Genomic DNA, 16417 nt, shown 5'->3' on the forward strand with positions numbered 1-16417 from the left:
GTTAATTTTCCCCATTCTCACTGGTGTGAGGTGGTATCTCATTGTGGTTTTGATTTGTATTTCCCTGATGGCAAGTGATGTTTTGTTACCTAATTTTCAATGAGTGAAATCATAGGGTATTTGTCTTTCACTGACTGACTTATTTCACTTAGTATAATACATTCTAGCTCTATCCATGTCCTTGTAAATGGCAAGATTTCATTCTTTTTGCCGAGTAATATTCCATTGTGTATATATATATGTTTTATATATGTATATATAAAATATGTATATATACACATATATGTATATATTTATATATATGCAAATATATGTATATATACACACAAATATGCATGTATATATGTGTATATATATATCAGAACTTCTTTATCCATTCATAAATTGATGAACACTTGGGCTTTTTCCATAATTTAGGTATTTTTAAAAAGATTCTATTTATTTATTTATTCATGAGAGACATACAGAGAGAGAGAGAGAGAGGCAGACACATAGGCAGAGGAAGAAGCAGGCTCCTGGTGGGGAGCCTGATGCGGGACTCGATCCCAGGACTCCAGATCATGACCTGAGCCAAAGGCAGTTGCTCAACTACTCAGCCACCCAGGCACCCCCATAATTTAGCTATTGTTGATAATGATCCCATAAACATCAGGATGTTTGTGTCACTTTGAATCAGTATTTTCGTATCCTTTGGATAGATACCTCGTAGTACAATTGCTGAATTGTAGGGTAGTTCTATTTTTAATTTTTTGAGGAACCTCCATACGGTTTTCCAGAATTCCTGCACCAGTTTGCATTCCCACAAACAATGTAAGAGAGTTCCCTTTTCTCTGCATCCTCACCAACATCTGTTGTTACCTGTGTTGTTAATTTTAGCCATTCTGACTGGTGTAAGGTGATATCTCATGGTAGTTTTGATTTGTATTTTCGGATGGTCAGTGATGTGGAGCATCTTTTCATGCATCTGCAGGGAATGTATATTTTCTTTGAAAAATGTCTATTCATGTCCTCTGTCCATTTCTTAACTGGATTACTTGTTTTTTGGGTGTTGGGTGTGATAAGTTCTTTATATACTTTGGATACTAACCTTTTAACAGATATGTCATTTGCAAATATCTTCTCCCATTCCATAGGCTGCCTTTCAGTTGTGTTGATTGTTTCCTCTGCTGTGCAGAAGCTGTTTTTCTTGATGAAATCCCAATAGTTTATTTCTGCTTTTGTCTCCCTTGCCTCAGGAGATGTGTCTAGTAAGAAGTTTCTATAGCCATTGTCATTATTGGTGCATAGAAATGCAACAGATTTCTGTACATTGATTTTGTATCCTGTGACTTGCTGAATTTGTCTATCAGTTTTAGCAGTTTTTTGGTGGAGTCTTTCGGGTTTTCACTCCTTCCTTGCTGATTTGAATGCCTTTTATTTCTTTTTGTTATCTGATTGCAGAGGAAGTACTTCTAGTGCCACGTTAAGTAACAATGGTGAGAGTGGACATCCCTGTTTTGTTCCTGGTTCTAGAGGAAAAGTTCTCAGTTTTTTCCCCATTGAAGATGCTATTAGCTGCGGGTCTTTTGTGTATGACCTTTATGATGTTGAGGTATGTTTCCTCTATCCCTACTTTGTTGAGGGTTTTTATCAAGAATGGACACTGTACTTTGTCAAGTGCTTTTTCTGCATCTATTGAAAGGATCATGTGGTCTTTTTTTTTTAAATTTTTATTTATTTATGATAGTCACAGAGAGAGAGAGAGGCAGAGACACAGGCAGAGGGAGAAGCAGGCTCCATGCACCGGGAGCCCGACGTGGGACTCGATCCCGGGTCTCCAGGATCGCGCCCTGGGCCAAAGGCAGGCACTAAACTGCTGCGCCACCCAGGGATCCCAGGATCATGTGGTCTTTATCCTTTCTTTTATTAATGTCGTATATGATGTTGATCTATTTGTGAATATTGAACCACCCTTGGAGCCCAGGAATAAATCTCGCTTGATCTTAGTGAATAATTGTTTTAATGTACTGGTGGATTTGATTTGCTGGTAATTTGTTGGAATATTTGCATCCATGTTCATCAGGTTTATTGGACTATAATTCTCTTTTTTTAGTTGAATCTGTCTGGTTTTATTTTGTTCTTTTTATTCTTTTTTTTCTTTTTTAAAATTTATTATTAGTATTATTATTTATTGGAGTTCAATTTGCCAACATATAGCATAACACTCAGTGCTCATCCCGCCTAGTGCCCACCTCAGTGCCTGTCACCCAGTCACCCCAACCCCCCGCCCACCTCCCTTGCCACTACCCCTTGTTCGTTTCCCAGAGTTAAGTATCTCTCATGTTTTGTCACCCTCACTGATATTTTCACTCATTTTCTCTCCTTTCCCCTTTATTCTCTTTCACTATTTTTTATATTCCCCAAATGAATGAGACCATATAATGCTTGTCCTTTTCCGATTGACTTATTTCACTCAGCATAATACCCTCCAGTTCCATCCACGTCGAAGCAAATGGTGGGTATTTGTCGTTTCTAATGGCTGAGTAATATTCCATTGTATACATAAACCACAGCTTCTTTATCCATTCATCTTTCGATGGACACTGAGGTTCCTTCCACAGTTTGGCTACTGTGGACATTGCTACTATAAACATTGGGGTGCAGGTGTCCTGGCATTTCACTGCATCTGTATCTTTGGGGGTAAATCCCCAGCAGTGCAATTGCTGGGTTGTAGGGAAGCTCTATTTTTAACTCTTTTGGAACCTCCACACAGTTTTCCAGAGTGGCTGCACCAGGTCACATTCCCACCAAGAGTGCAAGAGGGTTCCCCTTTCTCCACATCCTCTCCAACATTTGTAGTTTCCTGCCTTGTTAATTTTCACCATTCTCACTGGGGTGAGGTGGGATCTCATTGTGGTTTTGATCTGTATTTCCCTGATGACCAGTGATACGGAGCATTTTCTCATGTGCTTGTTGGCTATGTCTATGTCTTCCTCTTTGAAGTTTCTGTTCATATCTTCTGCCCATTTCGTGATTGAATTGTTTGATTCCTTGCTGTTGAGTTTAATAAGTTCTTTATAGATCTTGGAAACTAGCCCTTTATCTGATAGGTCATTTGCAAATATCTTCTCCCATTCTCACATTCTGTCTTTTAGTTTTGTGTACTGTTTCTTTTGCTATGCAGAAAATTTTTATCTTGATTAAGTCCCAATAATTCATTTTTGCTTTTGTTTCTCTTGCCTTCATGGATGTTTCTTGCAAGAAGTTCTGTCTGGTTTTAGAATCAAGATAATGCTGGCCTCGTAGAATGAGTTTGGAAGTTTTCCTTCCATTTTTATTTTTTGGAACACTTTGAGAAGAATAGGTAGAAATCCTTACCAAATCTTCTCTAAGTGTCTTAAAGAATTCCCCTGGGAAGCCATCTAGCCTTAGATTTTTTTGGGGGGGGGAGATTTTTGATTACTGATGCAATTTATTTGCTGGTTATTAGTCTTTTCAAGCTTTCTATTCTTTCCTGTTTCAGTTTTGGTAGTTTATGTTCCTAGGAATTTATCCATTTCTTCCAGATTGCCCAATTTATTAGCCTATAATTGCTCACAGTATTCTCTTTGTATTTCTCTAGTGGTGTTATTTTTCCTCTCTGATTTGTGATTTTATTTGGGTCCTTTCTCTTTTCTTTTTGTAGGTCTAGTGAAGAGTTTATAAATTTTATTGATTTTTTTTTTCAAAGAAACAACTTCTGGTTTCATTGATCTGTTCTCCTGGGTTTTTAAATTTTTATTTCTACATAATTTATTTCTGCTCTGATCTTTATTATTTCCCTTCTTCTGCTGACTTTAGGCTTCATTTGGTGTTCTTTTCCTAGCTCTGTTAGATGTAAGGTTAGGTTGTGTATTTGAGATTTTTCTTGCTTCTTGATGTAGGCCTGTATTGCTATACACTTCCCTCTTATGACCACTTTTGCTGTATGTCAAAGGCTTTGGATCATCATGTTTTAATTTCATTTGTTTCCATGTACTTTTTAAAAATTTCTTCTTTAATTTCCTAGTTGACCCATTCACTTTTTAGTAGAATATTCTTTAATCTCCATGTATTTGTGGTCTGTCCAAATTTTTTCTTGTGGTAACTTCAAGTTTCATAGAGTTGTGTTCAGAAAATAGGCATGGTATGATCTCAATCTTTTTGTACTTGTTTATATCTGATTTGTGACCCAATATGTGATCTGTTTTGGAGACTGTTCCGTGTGCATGTGAGAAAAATGTGTAATCTGCTGTTTTAGGATGAAATGTTCTGAGTATATTAAATCCATCTGGTCCAGTGTGTCATTCAAAGCCACTGTTTCCTTGCTGATCTGTTTAAATGATCTGCCCATTGCTGTAAGTGGGGTATTGAAGTCCCCTACTATTATTGTATTATTATGAATGAGTTCCTTTATGTTTGTTGTTTTGTATATATTTGAGTGCTACAACATTGGGAGCATAAATATTGACAATTGATACATCTTCTTGTTGGACAGACCCTTTTATTATGATATCATGCCCTTCCTCATCTTTTGTTACAGTCTTTGGAATAAAATCTAGTTTGTCTGATATAACTATGGCTACTGAAGGTTTCTTTTGATGTCCATTAGTATGGCAGATAGTTATCTATCCCCTCACTTTTAATCTGCAGTTGTCTTTAGGTCTAAAATGAGTCTGTTGTAGGCAGCAGATAGATGGGTCTTATTTTTTAACCCATTCTAACAGTGTATGTCTTTTGATTGGAGCATTTAGTCCATTTACATTCAGAGTGACTATTGATAGATACGAATTTAGTGCCATTATATTACCTGTAAAGTCATTTCTGGAGATTTTCTCTATTCCTTTCTAGTCTTTGTTGCCTTAGGTTTTTCTTTCCCACTTTTAATATATTTTTTTAGGGACTGCTTAGTGGTCACAAACTCCTTTAGTTTGTCTGGGAAACTCTATCTCTCTATCTGTTCTGAGTGACAGCCTTGCTAGATAGAGTATTCTTTTTTTTTTAATTTTTATTTATTTATGATAGTCACACGCAGAGAGAGAGAGAGAGGCAGAGACACAGGCAGAGGGAGAAGCAGGCTCCATGCACCAGGAGCCCGACGTGGGATTTGATCCTGGGTCTCCAGGATCGCGCCCTGGGCCAAAGGCAGGTGCTAAACTGCTGCGCCACCCAGGGATCCCTAGATAGAGTATTCTTGACTGCAGATTTTTCTTTGTTGCCTTAGGTTTTTCTTTCCCACTTTTAATATATATTTTTTAGGGACTGCTTAGTGGTCACAAACTCCTTTAGTTTGTCTGGGAAACTCTATCTCTCTATCTGTTCTGAGTGACAGCCTTGCTAGATAGAGTATTCTTGACTGCAGATTTTTCCCTTTCAGCACGTTGAATATATCATGCCACTTTCTTCTGGCTTATCAAGTTTCTGCAGAGAGGCCTGTTGCTAACTTTATTTGTTTTCCCTTGTAAGTTAGGGAGGGACTTTTCTCTTGCTGCTTTTAGGATTTTTATCTCTAGACTTTGCCAATTTAACTACGATATGTCTTGGTGTTGGCCTGCTTTTGTTGATTTTGATAGGAGTCATCTGTGCCTCCTGGATTTAGATATATGTATCCTTCCCCAGATTATGGATGTTTTCAGCTATAATTTCCTCAAGTAAACTTGCCCCCCTTTTTCTCCCTCTCTTATTCTTTTGGGATTCCTATGCTACAAATGTTATCATACTTTGTGGAGTTGCTGAGTTCCTTAAGTCTATATTCATGATCCAATATTTTTCTTTCCCTCTTCTTTTTAGCTTCATTATTTTCCATAATCTAATCTTCTATATCACTGATTCATTCCTCTGCTTCTTCCATCTTTGTGGTCATTACATCCAGTCACTTTCACAACTTGGTTATTGCATTTTTATTTCAGCCTGACTAGTTTTTAGGTCTTTTGTCTCTGTAGTAAGAGACTCCCTAGTGTCTTCTATGCTTTTCTCAAGCCCAGCTAATATGCTTATGATTGTTGTTTTAAATTCCGGATTAAGCCTATTACCTATATCTCTTTTGATGAGATCCCTGGCCATGACCATTCTTTCTTTTGGGATGAATTCTTCCTTCTTGGCATTCTGTCTAGATCTCTGTATTCTATGTGTTAGGAAAGCCTGTTAAGTTTCCTGCTCCTGAGAATGTTGGCTTTATTAAGAAGAGGTCATATACTGTCCAGGACTTGACACTTCACAAAGTATTACTGGTGTATGCTGTGTACACTTCTGCTGCTGTATTTTGGCTGCTCTTTCCCTCATGTCAGTCCTCTGCAGAATTTCTCCTTGCATACAGTGGGGAGTTTTTGGACTTTGTCAATGGTATGGCAAGTTATAACTAGGTGTGCTCTGATCTACTTGTTAAGGCAAACCTGATGCTATTTCCATGAGAGTTGAAGCTTTACAGCACTCTATGGTCAGTCAACATGATATGTTCAGGGGGGGTTGTTATATATGATCTCAGGGGGAGGGACCTACTGCTCTGGTTCTCAGGCATGCATACCCTAGAAAAGCATCATTTATAGAGCACAGAGTGTGGGGCTTGGTGTAAGCGGTTTATGCCTCCACTGTTAGTGTTGTGCTGCTTCATGAGGTTACTTCATACTAAGGGGCAGGGAAGAGAAATAGTTCCAGTCCCCTCTGACATCTATGGAAAGGGGGTTCATGCCCACAGCAGTCTTGGAAGCCTTCACAAAAGAGCAAATAATCTCCCCTCGTGTGTTCTGAGTGTTCCTGAGATCCCTGCTTTCACCCTGCCTATATCTGGGCTATCTACCCACATGGGAGCACAGCACACCTGTGTTTTTTCCCAGTCAGACTGGCTGAGTTTTAAAACTCCAAACCTTAGGGACCTCCTGTGGTGCAGGCCCATGCTGGTCCTCTGAGGGTGGGTCTCACCTTGCTGGGGCTGGTGCAGGTTTTTCCCAGAAGGGCAGTCACACCAAAAAACAGGAGCTTGGAGATTGTAATAAAGTGCAGCAAAAATCTGTCCCTCTCATTTTCCTAGTCAGTGGCTTTGGGGAGGTGTTTTCTTTGTGTGATCCCCTGTGCACTTCTCTGTCTCTCCTCTTCTTTCTCTCCTCCCTCTCCTCTTTCCATGATCAGGGTTCCCCTCTGTAGCACCTGCCATCCCTTTCTCTCCCAAATCATGTCTCTGAACCTCCTATCATCCATAATGTGGCCTCTTCTCTCCCTCAAGTGCAATTTGTTCTGTCAGTCCTCAGATTGATTTCTTAGGTGTTCAGAATGATTTTATATGTATCTAGCTGTGTTTGAGGGAGATGGCATGCCTAGCATCCTCCTACTACTCCCCCATCTTAGATAAACATATTTTATAGACAATATTGTCACCAAATGTTATCTTTCTTTTCAATATTCATATCTTATTTATTTTGATATTCATAGCTCTATGTGTTCCAGTGAAATTTTGAACAGAGAAGAGAGCACACATTTTTGTTCCTTGATTTAATGGGAAATGTTCTTACATTTCACATTTAAGTGTGCTTGCTATAGAATTTAGGAATTTGAAGTTCTAGTCTAATGTTAGTTTACTTTTTTTTAAACCATGAACTTGTTTTGAATTTTTTTTCAGAGACATTTTATGTACCCATTGACATGATCAAGTGGGTTTTTTCCCTCTAATTTGTATAGGGAATTATAATTGAAAGTATTTTCTAATGTAAAATCATATTTTTGTTCCTCAGGTACAGCCTATTTGTTCATTTAATTCACTGTTATGTTGAATATGCTATTAAGTAATTTAGAATATTTGCTGCTATGTGAGTGAGCTTAGCTCAGGTGTTCTTTTCATGGGGTGTTCTCATCTGGTTTTTGAATGAAAGAGCACTAGCATGGCAAAATGAGTTGAATAATTACCCATTTTGTATGCTTTGGAAGAGTGTACATAAGATGGTAATTTGTTTTTCCCTGAATATTTGGTAGAACTGGCCTCCCAAATTGCTGTGTCCTGGAACATTTGATGGCAGCTGGAGTTTTTAATATAGTTTCAGTTTTTTTATTGTTGATAAAACTTTTCAGCAGTCAATGTCCTTAGAATTTCAAATTTAATGGCATAATATTCTTAATAAAACCTTTTATTACAGAAATTATCAAAGAAAAACATCAATAAAGAGAATAATATAATGTGCCCAGTATACCTGACATTCAGCATCAACCATCTTCAATACAATATGGTTCCAATTATACCTTCACTTTCTTCCCTTTTTTTTTTTTTTTGCTATTGGAATAATTTGAAGCATATCTAAAATAGCATACGCTTTTTTCCTAAATATTTCACATACATTTATAAAACATATTTACCTTTTCATAAAATATAAATTTAATACAAGTATCTTTTCTAAACATTTAAATAATCATTAAATGCCCAGGTAATTTTCATGTTTACCTAACAGATATATACTTTTAAAAAAAGTTTCTTTGAATCAGTGTCTGAATCTGATCTAATCACCGCAATTGTTTTTTATGTCACTTAAATCTTTTTTAATCTATGATTCCTTCCCTCATTAACTCTTTTTCCTTGAAACTATTATTATTTTTAAAAAACAGCATTTATGTTCTGTTCAGTTACCCACAGTATGGATTTTGCTGAATACCATGTTTGTAATATCCCTTAACATGTTCTTCACACATTACTTTCTAACACTACAAGATAGCCCAGGTTCATTTTGGATATATACTGCCCCAGTCCTAGAATTACCCATTTCTCCAAAGAGCCCTAGTTTCTTTGATTGGATTATAGTTTAAAAAAAATCTAGATCTCAGTGCAATGTATGCTTGTTGCTACTGGAGACTTGTTACTTATAGGCCCTCTCAGGTAACAGCAATGAAATATGTGTATATTAACCCATATATATACATGTGTGTAAATACTTATATATGTAACTATCTGTATCTACATTAAGTTGAACATGAGTTGATGCTCATAATTGCAATTCTAATCCATTATCACGAAGATCATTTTAGGGGGTGGGGCAAGATGGCGGAAGAGTAGGGTCCTCAAGTCATCTATCCCCACCAACTTACCTAGATAACTTTCAAATCATCCTGAAAACCTATGAATTCGACCTGAGATTTAAAGAGAGAACAGCTGGAATGCTACAGAAAGGAGTTTGTGCTTCTAACAAGTACAACTCATTTTTAGCCACTCCGCACTAAGCAAAATGACTAGGAAGAAGAACTCACCACAAAAGGAAGAATCAGAAACAGTACTCTTTCCCACGGAGTTACAAAATTTGGATTACAATTTGATGTCAAAAAGCCAATCAGAAGCACAATTATAAAGCCACTGGTGGCGCTGGAAAAAAGCATAAAGGATTCAAGAGACTTCATGACTGCAGAATTGAGATCTAATCAGGCCAAAATTAAAAGAACAATTAAATGAGATGCAATCCAAACTGGAGGTCCTAACTATGAGGGTTAATGAGGTAGAAGAATGCGTGAGTGACATAGAAGATAAGTTGATGGCAAGGAAGGAAGTTGAGGAAAGAAGAGAAAAACAATTAAAAGACCATGAAGAAAGGTTAAGGGAAATAAATGACAGCCTCAGATGGAAAAAAAATCTACATTTAATTGGGGTTCCAGAGGGCCACAAAAGAGACAGAGGACCAGAAAGCGTATTTGAACAAATCATAGCAGAGAACTTCCCTAACGTGGAGAGGGAAACAGGCATTCAGATCCAGGAGATACAGAGCCCCCCCCCCTAAAATCAATAAAAACCATTCAACACCTCGATGTTTAATAGTGAAACTTGCAAATTTCAAAGATAAAGTGAAGATCTTTAAAGCACCAAGAGACAAGAGATCCCTAACTTATATGGGGAGAAATATGACATTAACAGCAGACCTCTCCACAGAGACCTGGCAGGCCAGAAAGGGCTGGCAGGATAGATTCAGGATCCTAAATGAGAAGAACATGCAGCCAAGAATACTGTATCCAGCAAGGCCCTCATTCAGAATAGAAGGAGAGATAAAGAGCTTCCAAGATAGGCTGGAACTGACAGAATATATGACCACCAAACCAGCTCTGCAAGAAATATTAAGGGGGGCTCTGTAAAAGAAAGAGAGGGCAACCCTGGTGGCTCAGCGGTTTAGCGCCACCTTCAGCCCAGGGTGTGATCCTGGAGACCTGGGATCAAGTTCCATGTTAGGCCCCCTGTATGGAGCCTGCTTCTCCCTTTGCCTGTGTCTTTGCCTCTCTCTCTCTCTGTGTCTCTCATGAATGAATGAATAAAATCTTTAAAAAAAAAGAAAAAAGAAAGAGGAAGCCTGAAGAAATAAGCCACAAAACAGGGACTGAATTAGTATTATGATGACATTAAATTCATATCTTTCTATAGTAACTCTGAACGTGAATGGGCTTAATGATCCCATCAAAAGACGCAGGGTTTCAAACTGGAAAAAAAGAAAGACCCATCAATTTGCTGTCTACAAGAGACTCATTTTATTTATTTTATTTATTTTTATTTATTTATGATAGTCATCACAGAGAGAGAGAGAGAGAGAGGCAGAGACATAGGCAGAGGGAGAAGCAGGCTCCATGCATGGGGAGCCCATCGTGGGATTCGATCCCGGGTCTCGAGGATCGCGCCCTGGGCCAAAGGCAGGCACCAAACCGCTGCGCCACCCAGGGATCCCCCAAGAAACTCATTTTAGACGTAAGGACACTTACAGCCTGAAAATGAAAGGTTGGAGAACCATTTACGATTCAAATGGTCCTCAAAAGAAAGCAGGGGTAGCAATCCTCATATTAGATAAATTAAAGTTTATCCCAAAGACTGTAGTAAGACATGAAGAGGGACACTATATCATACTTAAAGGATCTATCCAACAAGAGGACCTAACAATCATAAATATTTATGCCCTTAATGTGGGAGCTGCCAAGTTATCAATCAATTAATAACCAAAGTTAAGACATATTAGATAATAATACACTTATACTGGGAGACTTCAACACGGTGTTTTCTGCAAATGACAGATATTCTGAGCACAACATTTCCAAAGAAACGAGAGCTTTAAATGATACACTGGACCAGATGGATTTCACAGATATTTACAGAAGTTTACACCCAAATGCAACTGAATACATATTCTCAAGTGCATAAGGAACTTTCTCCAGAATAGACCACATACTCGGTCACAAATCAGGTCTTAACTGATACTAAAAGATTGTGATTGTCCCCTGCATATCTTCAGAACATAATGCTTTGAAACGTGAACTCAATCGATTACAAGAAGAAATTTGGAAGAAATTCAAACATGTGGAGGTTAAAGACCATCCTGCTAAAAGATGAAAGGGTCAACCAGGAAATTAGAGAAGAATTAAAAAGATTTGTGGAAACTAATGAGAATGAAGATAGAACTGTTCAAAATCTATGGGATACAGCAAAAGCCATCCTGAGAGGGAAATGCATTGCAATACAGGCGTCCCTCAAAAAATTGGAAGAAACTCAAATACATAAGCTAACCGTGCACCTAAAGGAAATGGAGAAAGAACAGCAAATAAAACCTACACCCAGCAGAAGAAGACAGTTAATAAAGATTCGAGCAGAACTCAATGAAATAGAGACCAGAAAAACTGTAGAACAGATCAACAAAACCAGGAGTTGGTTCTTTGAAAGAATTAATAAGATAGATAAACCATTAGTCGGCCTCATTAAAAAGAAGAGAGAAAAGATTCTAATTAATAAAATCATGAATGAAAAAAGAGAGATAACCACCAATACCAAGCAAATACAAATGATTTTAAAAACATATTAGGAGCATCTATACGCCAATAAATTAGGCAATCTAGAAGAAATGGATGCATTTCTGGAAAACCACAAACTACCAAAACTGGAACAAGAAGAAATAGAAAATCTGAACAGGCCAATAACCAGGGAGGAAATGGAAGCAGTCATCAAAAGCCTCCCCAAACACAAAAGTTCAGGGCCAGATGGCTTCCCAGGGGAATTCTCTTAAATGTTTAAAAAAAGAAATGATACCTATTCTACTAAAGCTGTTCCAAAAGATAAAAAGGGATGGAATACTTCCAAAATCGTTGTATGAGGCCAGCGTCACCTTAATTCCAAAACCAGACAAAGATCCCACCAAAAAGGAGAATTATAGACCAATATCCCTGATGAACATGGATGCAAAAATTCTCAACAAGATACTAGCCAATATTATCCAATAGTACATTAAGAAGATTATTCACTATGACCATGTGGGATTTATCCCCAGAGGCAAGGTTGGTTCAACACTCATAAAGCAATCAACGTGATAGATCATATCAACTGGAGAAAAAACAAGAACCATATGATCCTCTCAATAGATGCAGAGAAAGCATTTGACAAAATACAGCATCCATTCCTGATCAAAACTCTTCAGAGTATAGGGATAGAGGGAACATTCCTCAGCATCCTAAAACCCATCTACAAAAAACCCACATCAAATATCATTCTCAATGGGGAAACACTGGCAGCCTTCAGGAACACGACAGGGATGTCCAGCCTCAACCTGCTATTCAACATGGTACTAGAAGTCCTAGCCTCAGCAATCAGGAAACAAAAAGAAATAAAAGGCATTCAAATTGGCAAAGAAGAAGTCAAACTCTCCCTCTTCACAGATGACATGGTACTGTACATAGAGAATGCAAAAGACTCCACCCCAAGATTACTAGAACTCATATAGCAATTCAGCAGTGTGGCAGGATACAAAATCAATGCACAGAAATCAGTGGCATTTCTATACACTAACAATGAGACTGAAGAAAGAGAAACTAAGGAGTCAATCCCATTTGCAATTGCACCCCAAAACATAAGATACCTAGGAATAAACTAAACAAAGATCTATACCCTAAAAACTACTGAACACTTTTGAAAGAAATTGAGAAAGACACAAAGAGATGGAAAATATTCCATGCTCATGGGTTGGAAGAATTAATATTGTGAATATGTCAATGCTACTCAGGGCAATTTACACATTTAATGCAATCCCTATCAAAATACCATGGACTTTCTTCACAGAGTTGGAACAAATAATAATAATATTTATTTGGAATCAGAAAAGACTCCGAATAGCCAGGGGCATATTGAAAAAGAAAACCAGAGCTGGGGGCATCACAAGGCCAGATTTTAGGTTCTACTACAAAGCTGTGATCATCAAGACAGTGTGGTACTGACACAAAAACAGACACATAGATCAATGGAACAGAATAAAGAATCCAGAAATGGGCCCTCAACTCTATGGTCAACTAATATTCGACAAAGCAGGAAAGACTATCCACTGGAAAAAGGACAGTCTCTTCAATAAATGGTGCTTGGAAAATTGGACAGCCACGTGCAGAAGAATGAAACTAGACCATTCTCTGACACCAGACACAAAGATACACTCAAAATGGATGAAAGATCTAAATGTGAGACAAGAATCCATCAAAATCCTAGAGGAGAACACAGGCAACACCCTTTTTGAACTTGGCCACAGCAACTTCTTGCAAGATACATCCATGAGGGCAAGAGAAAGAAAAGCAAAAATGAATTATTGGGACCCAATCAAGATAAAAAGTTTCTGCATAGTCAAAGAACAGTCAACAAAACTAAAAGACAACCTACAGAATGGGAGAAGATATTTGCAAAAGACCTATCAGATAAGAGCTAGTTTCCAAGATCTATAAAGAACTTATTAAACTCAACAGCAATGAAAGAAATAATCCAATCATGAAATGGGCAAAAGACATGAAGAGAAATCTCACAGAGGAAGACATAGACATGGCCAACAAGCACATGAGGAAATGCTCTGCATCACTTGCCATCAGGGAAATACAAATCAAATCACAATGAGATACCACCTCACACCAGTGAGAATGGGGAAAATTAACAAGGCAGGAAACCACAAATATTGGAGAGGATGTGGAGAAAGGGGAACCCTCTTGCACTCTTGGTGGGAATGTGAACTGGTACAGCCACTCTGGAAAACTGTGGAGGTTCCGCAAAGAGTTAAAAATAGATCTGCCCGGGATCCCTGGGTGGCGCAGCGGTTTGGCGCCTGCCTTTGGCCCAGGGCGTGATCCTGGAGACCCAGGATCGAATCCCACATCGGGCTCCCGGTGCATGGAGCCTGCTTCTCCCTCTGCCTGTGTCTCTGCCTCTATCTCTCTGTGACTATCATAAATAAATAAAAATTAAAAAAAAAAAGATCTGCCCTACGACCCAGCAATTGCACTGCTGGGATTTACCCCAAAGATACAGATGCAGTGAAACGCCGGGACACCTGCACCCCAATGTTTCTAGCAGCAATGTCCACAATACCCAAACTGTGGAAGGAGCCTCGGTGTCCATCGAAAGATTTGAGCTGTGGTGTGTGTATACAATGGAATATTCCTCAGTCATTAGAAACGACAAATACCCACTATTTGCTTCGATGTGGATGGAACTGGAGGGCATTATGCTGAGTGAAGTAATCAATCAGAGAAGGAAAAACATTATATGGTCTTTCATTTGGAGAATATAAAAAATAGTGAAAAGAAATAAAGGAGTAAGGAGAGAAAATGAGTGGAAATATCAGAGAGGGTGACAGAGCATGGGAGACTCCTAACACTGGGAAAAGAACAAGGGGTGGCAGAAAGGAACGTAGGTGGGGGGTTAGGGTGAATGGGTGTCAGGCACTGTGGGGGCACTTGATGAAATGAGCACTGGTGTTATGCTATATGTTGGCAAATTGAACTCCAATAAAAAATATACAAAAAAAAAAAAAAAAAAACAAAGATCATTTTAGCTTCTTCTCCTTGCTTACTTGTAAAATCCCAATCAACAGTGAGAAACCTGGCTCTTACCATTTGCCAATTCAATTAATTGTTCAATTCCAATATACACATATAGTTCCTTTTGACTTTAGTATTATAGCATTCATTTCCAAAGTTGGGTGGCAACTTTCCCTTTATATCCTTTGGGGAGGTTATTTCATCCTTTTCTTTTTCAGTTAGAATATTTTGCCACATTCTGCATTTCATTCCAGGTTTCCTTGACCTCCTAAATTATTTTTTTCACTTTCATACATTAATGTTTCCTCTGTGTTGTCAAGTTGTCTTTTTTTGACAAATACATACTCTCATGCATACTCCATTGCAGTATCATATAAAATAGCTTGTTGTCCTTATAAATCCCTTGTAATTAAACTATTTAAGCCTTTTTCTCTATGTTTACTATCTCTATGATTTTTCCCTTTCCAGCATGTCATATAAATGTAAGCAAATACTTTCCAGCCTTTTCCAACTGGCTTCTTTCGCTTAGCAACACACATTTAAGATTCATTCAAGACTTTGCACATCTCATAGGTCACTATTTTTTATTGATGACTAGTGTCAATTGTAAGTTTGTGCCATAGTTTATCAATTCATCTATTGAAGAATCTCTTGGTTTGCTTCCAGATTCAAATAAGCAACTATGAATATTCTCATGTAAGTTTTTGTGTAGTCATAAGTTTCTAAATCAGTTGGGTAAAAATACCGAGGAGTGTGCTGGCTGGATCTTATGGTGAGAATGTGTTCAATTTTTAAAGAAAATGACAAACTAGCTTCTAAAGTGGATGTACCATTTTGCATTCCTACCAGAAGTGAATGAGAGGTCCTCTTGCTCGGCATTGTCATCAGCCATTGGATTGGTAAGTTATTTTCAATTTTAGACATTCCAGTAGGTAGGTAGAGGCATTTTGTTGTTGTTTAATTTGCAATTCCCTAATAACAAATTATATTCAGCATCTTTCCCTAAGCTTACTTGCTACCTGTATGTTTTTTTTTTCATGAAGTATCTGCTCAGATCTTCTATTTTTTTAGCGAATTGTTTTGTACTGTTAAGTTCTAAGAGTTTTTTGTATTTTATATGCAAGTCCTTTATTTTCTCCCTGTCTCTTTTGATTCTTTTAGTAGCATCTTTCACAGAGCACATATTTAGATTTTTTTAAGCAAAGTCCAACTTACCAATTTTTTCTTTAGTGGATCATGCTTTGGGTATTGGATTTAAAAACTCATCACTAGGGATGCCTGAGTGGCTCAGTGGTTGAGCATCTGCTTTCGGCTCAGGGCATGACCTGTGGGTCCGCATCTGGCTCTCTGCAGGGAGCCTGCTTCTCCCTCTGCCTATGTCTCTGCCTCTCTCTCTGTGTGTGTCTCTCATGAATAAATAAATAAGATCTTTAAAAAAAACTCATCACTGATTCTGAAGTTATGTAGATTTTCTCCTATGGGTTTTGTTTTTTGTTTTTCTAACAGATTTTGTAGTTTCTTCATTTCTCACTTAAGTCTACAAGCTATTTTGGGTTAATTTTTATAAAAGGTGTAAAATTTTGTCTAGGTTTATACCTAGGTTTTGTTAGCTTTACACTTAAGTATTTCATTTTGAAGGGAACAT

The sequence above is a fragment of the Vulpes lagopus genome, chromosome X, assembly GCF_018345385.1.
Source record: "Vulpes lagopus strain Blue_001 chromosome X, ASM1834538v1, whole genome shotgun sequence".
In the NCBI taxonomy this organism is placed as follows: Eukaryota; Metazoa; Chordata; class Mammalia; order Carnivora; family Canidae; genus Vulpes; species Vulpes lagopus.